The sequence below is a fragment of the Amblyomma americanum genome, chromosome 9 (genome assembly GCF_052857255.1).
Source record: "Amblyomma americanum isolate KBUSLIRL-KWMA chromosome 9, ASM5285725v1, whole genome shotgun sequence".
In the NCBI taxonomy this organism is placed as follows: Eukaryota; Metazoa; Arthropoda; class Arachnida; order Ixodida; family Ixodidae; genus Amblyomma; species Amblyomma americanum.
This window is the reverse complement of record NC_135505.1, coordinates 138,111,280-138,122,830: the sequence shown is the minus strand read 5'-3', so window position 1 is coordinate 138,122,830 and position 11,551 is coordinate 138,111,280.

Genomic DNA, 11,551 nt, shown 5'->3' with positions numbered 1-11,551 from the left:
GCGGCGGCTGCGTTTTTATGGAGGAAAAACGGTAAGGCGCCCGTGTGCTGTGCGATGTCAGTGCACGTTAAAGATCCCCAGGTGGTCGAAATTATTTCCGGAGCCCTCCACTACGGCACCTCTCTCTTCCTTTCTTCTTTCACTCCCGCCTTTATCCCTTCCCTTACGGCGCGGTTCAGGTGTCCAACGATATATGAGACAGATACTGCACCATTTCCTTTCCCCCAAAACCAATTATTATTATTATTCTAGAAGACCTGATATTTTTTGATGTCAGTGCACGTTAAAGAACCCCAGGCGGTCGAAATTTCCGGAGCCCTTCACTACGGCATCCCTATATAGTCTGAGTCGCGCTGGGACGTTAAACTCCCATAAATCAAACCAAAATTACTTCACACACCTTCCAACCCAACAAAGCGCTATGCAAAAGCGAATACCTGTGTGCCACTGCAGGGAACTACCTGCAAATTTGGTTTGGTTTATTGGTTGATTGGGGTTCAACGTCCCAAAGCGACTCCGGCTATGAGGGACGCCGTAGTGAAATTTTAACTTGCACTGACATCGGACAATACACGGGCCTCTAGAATTTCGCCTTCATCGAAATTCGACCGCCATGGCCGGGATCGAACCCGCGTCTTTCGGGTCAGCAGCCGAGCGCCATAACCACTGAGCCACCGCGGCGGTGAACCTGGCAATTCAAAAAACTATTATGATGCAGGCAAGATAACGATAATATTGTTTAGATGCTCGCAAGGGAGTGGATACATGTTTGAAAATATGCTTTGTGCTTAGGGCTTGTCGGCAGTTCCTATTTGGCAGTTTCAGCAGCCTTGTAATGGCTTCATTCTTGGCTACACTATTTGCTCAGGCTACGTTGTGGATATATTGTGTTATAGTCAGTGGCGTAGCCAGAAATTTTGCTCGTGGGGGGGGGGGGGGCATGTTGCAGGGCGGCCTCCTCATAGAATTTGTGGAGGAATCAAACGTAAGAATAATAACTGCACTGCCATTGACAATGCCATTGTGTATTAGATAGCGCTACACACTGTCTAGACGAGTGAAATATGCATTCTTTAAATAAAAAAAAATGTATTCGTATGTCTTAAAAATCGTGGCAGACATAACTGACACCAATGGTTCTATGTTTTTGCGCATTTAATAAGTAAAGAAAATATCACACGAAGTCGAACTATATCGGTCTGGAACCAGCAAAGCAGTTCATGCCGCTGATATAAAAAACGCAAAGGCCATTGAATTATCAAGTAGAGGACAAATATTTTAATGAATGCTTGTCGTTCAAGAATTCTTACATTTTTGTACATAAGCAACGGCCAGGGAAAAAATCTCAATGACGCTGTCCTTCATTCCAGTTTACTGCGCAGCAGCAGCTGTCATCGGTCATTTACTGCGAGTAATTGCACCGAAATTTTATTCGCAACGGCGAGCACATGTATAAACGAGGAGTTCTGCAAAATATGCATTATAAGTGGTAAGATAGAATGGAGTGTTGGAAATGCAAATATACAACTTGATAAAGGACAACAAAGTGTCACTGGAAACAAAGCACTGTATGTATGCACAAAACCTCGCTACAAGATATTAAAATACACGTATGTCTCCATTAAATCTACGTATCCAAGCAAAAGTCACTGCATACAATGCGTCAAACGGGGCAAACAGACATCTTGCGCAATCGCAGATAGTAAACTTTGCGCACGGAAAGACAGATCATCCAGACAAGAACAAAACTATGATAGCAAAAGTCGCGATATGTACTTGGGCCATGTTGCGCTCGCGACAGCACCATATGGTTAGAATAATAGAGGAACAATGCAGAAAACAATACGAAAGTATGTATCTTTAGCTGCCTGCACACCGACAGCTACTCTGCACCCATAATTACAGAAGGGTATTCCTTTGATTCAAAAAACAAGTAAAAGCAGGTAGATAAAAAGGAAAGAAAAGGACAAACGGAAGCCACGAATGATGCCGCAAGTTGAAGTAACCAATATCGGAGTTTGTAGGTTGGGAAACACCGCGTGGGCAGGGCTTTCAATGAGCAAGGCCAATCAAAATCGGTTATTGATGTCCTGAAAGTTTTGGTATTCGCATGGTAATTTTGATCGTGATGCTTACTGTTACAATGAACGGCAAAAATTTCTGCGGTATGAACAGTCACACATTTTCGTAATCGCCCATTTATGCCCGTAATTGCCCGTTCGCGACACAATGTCTTTCCTAGTCTGAAAAAGGCATTGTGGGTGACAAAATCCAGAATGACTTCCAACGCCGGTGGTTGTTTTGGTCAGCGGTGTGTGACAGTTCGAAAACATTTCGGGGGGGGGGGGGGGGGGTGCTGAAGCCCCATAAGACCCCCCCCCCCCACCCCCACCCCCCCTGGCTACGCCCCTGGTTATTGTGTGTAAAGGACGCACGTTGTGAGTGTCCGCAGAGGAAGTCCCAGCTCATTAACTCCGCCATTTATTCCAAGGAGGAAAAAAAGCACTGAAATGTCCACGACTGGCCAGCTGGTGACACTCGAGTAGGCGTCCTGGAGGTCGCAGACAGTAGGGTCGTGTCGCGTGTGCTGGGCCAGGCAGAGGGAACACACAAAACGCGCGGCCGGTTGATGAATGTGGTACACACTGTGAGGGACAGCCTAGCGTGATAGAGGCGGCGTTAGCATTGATGGTTAAATAAAACTCGCGTGCCAAAGCTTTGGGGATGGTCAGGTAATACTGCGCGACCTGCACATCGGAATATAGCCCACGGCGTCCATTTTGATGAACATAAGGTGAGAACCTTGAGAACCTCATGGTTATCAGTTAGGTGTAGTGGCCTGACTGTTCACCAAGTGTGAATTGAAAAATCCTGAGAGTTGATATTGTCTTCACGAGTAGACGTAAGTATGAAATACGTTGCACGAAGGGCGTACCGCTTTCCAGGGCGTCTCATGGCGGTAGCTGCACTCGAGCCTTGGGGAGCCGTCAGCTGGTTTTCTTAGCTGAACACTGTTCCTGGTCTTCGTCAGAGCGCTACAACGCAGTATATATATATATATATATATATATATATATATATATATATATATATATATATATATATATATATATATATATATATATATATATATATATATATATATATATATATATATATATATATATATATATATATATTTCATCTTTATATTTCTCGAAACCAATGTTTTTTTTTCGACACATGACAAAAGAATGCAAGACAACAAAAGCATGGCTAAAATTAATCAGCGTTAGCTGATTGGCACCGTCTGCGTAAAATGTCTCCTACAAAGCAACCAAGTTGCCCACTTCTTGCGGGTGAATTTGTGGCGTCATAACAACTTGCCCTCCGGATTGTGACAAAACTGACCACCGTGGCAGGTGGCAGTTAAATTAATCATTGGTCGCTCCGGAAGAGCAACCTGAGTCACAGAATGCCCACTGGTAGCAGCATCTGCCATCGCAGGGCAGTGGCGCATCCCTTAACCGCTGCATCACTGCACCAATGCGCCAGGAGTGGTACGAGGACTCCCATGGATATATGACAGCAGAGTCGAGAATGACCAATTACGCATGAATGGGCATCAATTAAGCCACTGCGCTATCGCGTCGTACTTTTAAGGCGTGGCTTAAGTGTCCCATCTAAGTTTTAAAATTCGTTTTCCTCGTTGTGCTGTGCTGTGCTGTGCACGAACTTACAGCAAGTATTGAGCAAATGTGTGGCTGCTGCTGTCACGCTTATTGCAAAGCTGGATTGTACAAGAGCAAGTTGCCCTTTGCATACGCTTCTTTGACCTGGCTGCCAGATGACAGCGAGGTAGGGGTGTGTGTCTCTCACTGCAGCAATATATCTTCGCTGGATGTGGCTGCTGTGACGACCCTTTGTTTTCAATCTGACGCTGTGCGGCCCAAGCATGCACTGTAAACGGCGTAACACATTCTAGAGACGCTCTGGTTTACGCATGCGCTCTCCGGCGGCCGCACAAAGGCATTAAGGGGGGAACTGAAAGTTGTGCCAAAGTCCGGGGCGCGCCGGTAACGGGGTTCATGCTTAATGTGAAGTACTTTTTCGTTATAACAGGACTATAGCCACGTCACAAAAATAATCGTCCGAAACCTTCCGTGGCAGTCCACAGAACAAGCACGAACATTCGATTTCGGTGCATTCGTGTCTCAACAAAAATCCCGTTAGGCGTGAGATGATGCAATACTTGAAGATCAGGGCATACACACAGTGCATCACTAGCCTCCTCGCGGCCTCCTTACAGGTAAGGGAGAGAACGGCAGGCCCTTGAAACGGCGCCAGTGGTATGTGGGTCTGCTCTGCGTCATGCACGGCAGTCGCGCCGACCCAGTTGTGCATTCGCCAAGGTATTTATTCATTTATTTTCTTTCTTCACAGCTTTCATAACGGAGTGAGCAGTAAAAGTAGGCGGTAGGATGGTTAGACAGGATACCGGCCAGCTTTCTCAGGGAACAAAAACATATTTAGAAACGCCAAAGTATAAAAGCCTCTAAGCCAGCAGACGGATTATAAATGAGAGAGATATCAAAGCTAATCAATAAGCGCAAGTTAACCGACATAAGGAAGTGTAGCCTGGAGATAATGGAGCATGCTCTAAAGAACTAAGGTAGCCTAAACGCTGTCAAGAAGAAACTAGGTGTAGGCAAAAATGAGATGTATCAGCTAAGAGACATGAAGGGCGACGTCATTAGCGATATAGATAAAAGGATTAAAGCAACCGAAGACTTCTACAAAAATTTGTGCAGTGACCAGTGCAATAAGGACATTAATGAGGGAGATAGTGGCGTACAGCGATTGGACATCGCGCCAGAAACGAAAGAGGAAGTAAAGAAAGCCTTTGGACCGAAGGGGGAAAGTAGCTCGTGAGGCTCAGGTAACAGATCTTTTTAAGGACGGAGGGGAGGTTATGCTTAAAAAGTAGCAAACCTGTATACGCAGTGCCTTATCCTCGAGCGTACCAGAAACTGGGAAGAACACTAACATTAACTTAGTTTATAAGAAAGGGGAAGTCAAGGCCATGAAAAATTATAGCTCGATCAGCTTACTGTCCATTGCCTACAAGGTATTTACTAAAGTAATCGCCAACAGAACCAGACCCTCTTTAGACTTAAATCAATGAAACAACCAGGCTGGCTTTCTTAAAAATTACTCGACCGCATTCAAAGTATCAACCAGGCGATAGAGAGTTACGCAGAGCGGAATTAAGCCTTAGAGATAGCCTTCTTAGATTGCGAAAAAGCGCTTGAGTCAGCCGAAACCTAAGCGGTCATTACAGAATTAAGGTGTTTATAGAAGAGCTTTATGCAAAAGTACGGGAAAATATATATAAAAGCTGCAGTGCCACTACAGTCCTCCATACAGAGAGCAATAAAATTCCAAGCCAGGCAGGGAGACACTATCCCTCCAATGCAATTCACCACCTGTCTGCTGCAGTTATTCACAGACCTGGATTGAGAACAGTCAGGATAAGAGTCAATGAAGTATATTTTAGTAACCTGTGGTTCACTGATTACAGTGCCTTGCTAACACATTTAAGGGATGAACTGCAAATCATGGTCAGTGACATAGAAAGGGCAAATCAGATTGGGTCTAAAATTAATGATTATTATGCAGAACTAATATGCAGTATTGATGTGAAGGACGATTTTTACTAGTTAAAGTTAACGTACTAGATTCCAAAAGAAGGCAAGCGCAGCATGAGGTGGCCGAAAGTTATGTGGGCGGATGAGATAAAGAAGTTTGTGGAGTTTAAGTGACCTTGGCTGGCTCTGGACAGGGTTAATTGCAATGAGAATTCCAGGGTCTTGCAATGAGCGCAGTCTGGCTGACAGTGACGATGATTCGTTCAAGCACCCCGCAGAGTAGCATGCCAGCGATATTGAAACGCCGGCTAAATTCTCTGTCTCTTCATTAAAGTCTCTCTCTCTCTCTCAGGCTCCTAACCTGAAACATCGTGTATGCTGAAGGGTTTACAGTAATCTGGAGACAACAAATGAAACAACGTCAAGAATACAAAAGTAAACAAGAATATATATTTTGGACGGCAAACAATTAATAAATTGTGCATGAAAAACGTATATTGGCACACAAAAAAACTAGCATACAAAATAGCGGCAATGCGCGGATTTGACTTGCACATGAGTTAATATGAGTGCAAGAAGGCAGTCAATTTTTTAAATATAAACTGGTCGAGTTCACCGCCAGTACCTTCCGGATTGACTACTCCAACCGTTTATACCACGTGGCAACGCAGAAGGGTTATGCACGACTGTTCGACCCGACAGACTTCGAAAGCTTAGATTTTGAACCTTTGCTATGCGCAGGCATGACTGCACCGTTGGCTGCCTTCTCTCTACCCGGGCATAACTGCAGCGCACGTGGACAGCAATGGGCGTTATTCTACGCACTTTTCATCCAGCCAAGTGCAAGCTATGCTTATCGCTGATCGTTCTTGCTTGGCAGGAGGTGCTCTCTTGCGACTCGAAACTCCCGCGCAAGTGTTCGCCGCGGTCATGTCGACCATACGGAAAAAAAAGGAAGGTAAATGATTTTGTTGTAATAGCTGTCGGACCAACGCTTTTCAGAGCTAAGTCACTCTTCGGGGAAGTGATGAAACTGTGCCAGGGTGTGCGCTTGTTGCTGTGGCGAAAGAGCTCCCTTCGGAGAAAATTGCGGAAGGTGAGTGGACTCATGTTAAGGTAAGCAGACCAGTACGAGTAAGAATTCTTGCTTGGTGCGTATGTGTTTTATAGGTTGGTCATGATAGTCAACGTCCTTGGCGTGGCAGTAACTTAGCATTGCTAAAAAGAAAGAGAAAAATAGTACATCGAAGAACACGACATAAAGCTCAAAAAGCGTAAAAGATGCGATCGTAATAGATCATTTCATCAGCGGACGTGGCACTTCTCGTCCTTGTGACGCGCCCTCTATTTAAAGACTCGTGGCGTGCTCAAAACAAAGTATTAAAGCACGAACTGCACATTCCACCGCCTAAAATCGGGAAGAGTAACTTGACTTTTTTAGATTCTACAAGTTTCATGTAAATTGATTCGGTTTCTACCAAACAGACCCATGTTTTCTTACCTTTATAATTCGACGGCATTCATTAAAGTATAAACAGAGTCATTTTCTCAATCCTAACAAAAGATTGTCTAACATAAAACTTCTGTTTCAATTACGGCATTCAAAGCCATGGTCATAACATGCTGCATTTAGGGGTAAAAGAATTGTTTACAGCGAAATGACATCGTATGCGCTCCTGAGCTGCATACTGTGAAATGAAATTTGTGTATGGAAGTTGGTTAATATGGCCCCAACCGTTCCTTTATTCAGACGGTGGACGCGTATTGTCACACGTTGAAAGTTTGCAGGGAGTCAATACCAGAGAAGACAGCAAAGTTGGCAAGTATGTGGTTGCTAGATATGGTTGATTTATTGTTAAATAGTCGAAAAAATAATAACTTTTGTAAATTAGCTGAGCCGCTAAACTGATATTAGATATAGTATTAACGTTGTACTTTCTTGCTCATTTTTTAATGCTTGAAATGGCATTGGTTCACAGTGGGGTTTGTTCAGTGGTTAGGTGGTAAAGGAAGAATACTGTAAATGAATATGACGAAGGAGTAAGATCGGATTCTTTTTCACATGTTGCGAAAGCGTTTTATATATTTATCATTGATGGGGAGTCTTGGAGCAGGTCCTTTAATTAGAGAGTAGTATTCAGTGCATGTTCACCTAGCTATAACCTGGTGTTGTTAACAGCTTTTAAAAATAGCTTTTGAATTAGAAGAACGCTTTCTTCGGCTTAACGTTTTCAATGGTGGTGTACATCAGACCATAACTAAGTCGTGCTAACGAGCAGCTTGCTTAACTAATATTGAACAGTCAATGTCGTCCTAACTGTTAAAGTTCCTGTAGCGATTGTCCATGTCTATCGAGGTTTCTTCCCTATGAGTTTGTCGTTATCGCACTGCAGTCATATCCAAACAAAGTAACCAACTTATCCAAAAGCTCGTTCTACTGAAGTTACAATTTTACTCCTGAATTATTGAATGGTTTGCAGCTCAACGTACACAAAACCTTTATCATTTTTCAGATCTTCGAAAGTACGTTCTTGTAACCGCTGCAAACCTGCAAACTTCTTAGCAATGCGTGGTCGAAACAAAAACTGTGCTGCCGGAGAGGGCACTATAGCCACGCCTACAGCGTGCGTAACATAGCGTTGCGCCTGTAACAAGCTCTGCCCCCTCGTCGCGGCTACCCGGGTGCCGCAAAAAGGGCACGTCACAACCACGCCACTTTGTGACGCGCGTTCGTAAGCTTGGGCAGCAATTTTTACGGCCACGCGGTTTCGGTTTCTGCTATGTGCGGCCACCCAATTCCTTGCGCTGTAACGGTGATGAGAATGGAATTTTCGAAAACCGAAATACTAATATAGATATTGATTACTGTCTTCCATTTTTGTTTAGAAGTATCACCACTACGTTTAACGTTTCGTTATCTGATGGCACTGTTTTTTGCCACATGATCATGGACGAAACAGCCGCAAGTTATTAAAACATCTTCTCTTATGAGTTTAAGCTGAGGGAATCTAGGACAGTAGCGGTCAAATAAGTGTGAAAATTGGGGCGGATAAATATCCCTCGCCATAGCATGGTGAGGATAGCATGATGTAGATAGCATGATGAGGACCAAAGCATGATGAGACGGTCGAGCTAAACACACGCTGCCATAAGCTTAGGCATGTCCACAAGAAACTAATATTTCACAGCACTTGCTTCAACTTTTGCTTTTAATTTCAGCTTTATGAATGCGCTGTGACGCCCACGCAGAACAAGGTAATAATTTTTATTTTAATTTGTTAATGCGTTAATTGCTTTACTTCTACACCTTACACAGTTTTCTTACCTCAGTGTTAAAGGCGATAACGGGAGTATTACTTTGAGACTCAACGCTAGAGGAAATGGCAGACTTGGTGTGCTTAGAGCTTAAGGAATGATTTACTGTTGCAATGTCGTTGTGAATGTGACTGGAAATGTCTGTTGATCAAAAAAATCTGAAATTTTGTAGCATTTCACTAAAATTATTTACAGGCAGACAACAGAATGGGAGCATGTTGGAGCTAAGGAAGCAAACAATTATTCAAGAAACGCAGCAGCAGCATTGACACAGCATACAACTTTATAGTGCAAGAATATACATCTAATATACATGTCGACTGCAGACTAATAAAGTCGACAAATGTACGATCGAACTAAAGAGAAAGAGTAACATGAAGAAAAAGCAATTTCACCCCATACCTAAGGCCATTTATGGTGGCAGAAGGGAAAGCCTTTCTCAAACAATTCAAGAACGAAAGGACTAGCTCTCGTCTGTGTATAGAAGAGGAACTAAGAATTACGTCAAATTTTTTAACTGAAGCTATAGTAAGACTTCTTTATTGTGCCTAAAGGGGCCGAAGGCAAAGTGGGAAGTCACGATATGAACTGATATAGCTGGTAACTCGGCCAGTAGTAAGGCACTTCGAGACACAGTTGATCGGCGAGTTGGTTTGGAGGTGTTGTTTAGTGTTATATGCTTAGTGGTATACGCTTGAGAATCCCTAATAGAGAGTTCAATTAAAAAAGGCCCTTTAGTTCATCTATGCGACTTCATTATGACCGCGCTTAAGGGTTGTCCAAAATGGGGGATTAATTCCCTGGAAAGGTTTTGGACTAACATTGGTCATGGTTCTATTAAGGGTGAACATACTGCAGTGAATTTATTTCCTTGTCTTCAGTGAAAATATCACTCGGTGAATGTAATTCTATCAATATTTGAGTATTATCCGCATAGAGGTGTACTGAGTATGGAATAAATTCTTGCCTTAATGTATCTTGATAGGTTGCAATCCTGCATTTAGAAATAGGCCTGCCCTCTTCTGTTGGTGAGAGAGCTCTGGGCGTTTTGGTAAGTAGGAAACAGATAAATTTCTTTTTGAATTCTTTCGTTTAAGTGATTGAAATAGCTTCCTTCAGTATTCATGTGCTTTGAAGCGCAGTTAAACGAGTTACAGCTTTTTTTAATTTTTAATTGGTTTTTGGGGAAAGGAAATGGCGCAGTATCTGTCTCATATATCTTTGGACACCTGAACCGCGCCGTAAGGGAAGGGAGAAAGGAGGGAGTGAAAGAAGAAAGGAAGACTAGGTGCCGTAGTGGAGGGCTCCGGAATAATTTCGACCACTGGAAGTTTCTGATTTCCGCACAATATAATAGCTAGAGCGATGATTGAACCATGACATACATTGTTGCATTTTGTGTTTGTTCTAGGACTCGAGCAAATATATGCTCTCTGGAAAGCGACCAGCTATTCAAAATGCAAGTGTTATAGACAATTGATAGTTTCACTGTTTATTGAAACCATCAATTACCCCTTCGATTCATCGACTCAATCACACTATAATCCCTTCTTTTCACATCCGGACCTGGCAGTAACATGGCATGAGCTTAGGTAAGAACCTTTCAGTAAATTTTACTTCCTCAGCATTAGCTCTCTGTTTCGCAACCAAGTAGCACCGAGAAAGAATTTTCAATGTCACGGAAATATCACAGAATGTCATTGAAGTTTCTCTAGGGAATAGTAGGGAGGCATCATAACAAGCTAACAGCAACGCAAAATCCTCACCCAGTGATCTCGACTTACCGATGCATTAAAAAAAATTTAATAATAACGTTTTTCTGGAGAACTTGTTTTCCTTGGCTATCCTACAGTTTGCTTCTGTTGAATACCTTCAGGTATTTTGTTTAAGGTGAAATTCACTGCTGTCATGGTAAGCTGTTCTCTGTCGAATAAAGTAGAATATTTGTTTCCCTGTAAAAGCTTGAACGCCTTAAAGTTTTTCCCTATAGCGCCATCCTTTTAAGCCGCTTCATCTTGAGAACTTTCGCTGGTTTATTGCGTTAGCATTAGAACCTGCACTTTCTGAAAACATGTTCGTATGGCGTCACGTGATTCTGCAACCCACCAGGAAGCATCCAGCCACTGCCCTCCACAACATTTACTCCCACCGTTCTCCACCCTACAGAATCCTCCACCCACCACCAAACGACCCATCTTTACACACTAGAAGCTCACCCGCCACCAACCACTCCCTCCTCCCACTACCAGCCACCCTGACCCACTACCCCGCAACCTTGACGTGAACGTCCAGAAGTTTCCAACCGCCACCCACCATGTACCAACACACCGCCACCCATAGGCTCACTTCAACCCTCCAGACGCCTCCACCCGCGAGAAGCCCAAGCAGCACTGAAACGTGAAGCGAAGGCTAAATAGAATTCAGAGCCGCAACGGGAAGACGATCGCTGTAGCAGCGAAATGTGCAACCAGAACGGCTAACGCCGATTAGTCGCATCACCTCGTATGATCGCCTGTGTATTTTTACTTTCTCGAATGCAGGCTAATTCATGCGGGTACAATTGTGTTGACTCAATGACTTACATTAGAAATAGAAATAAAATAATTGAC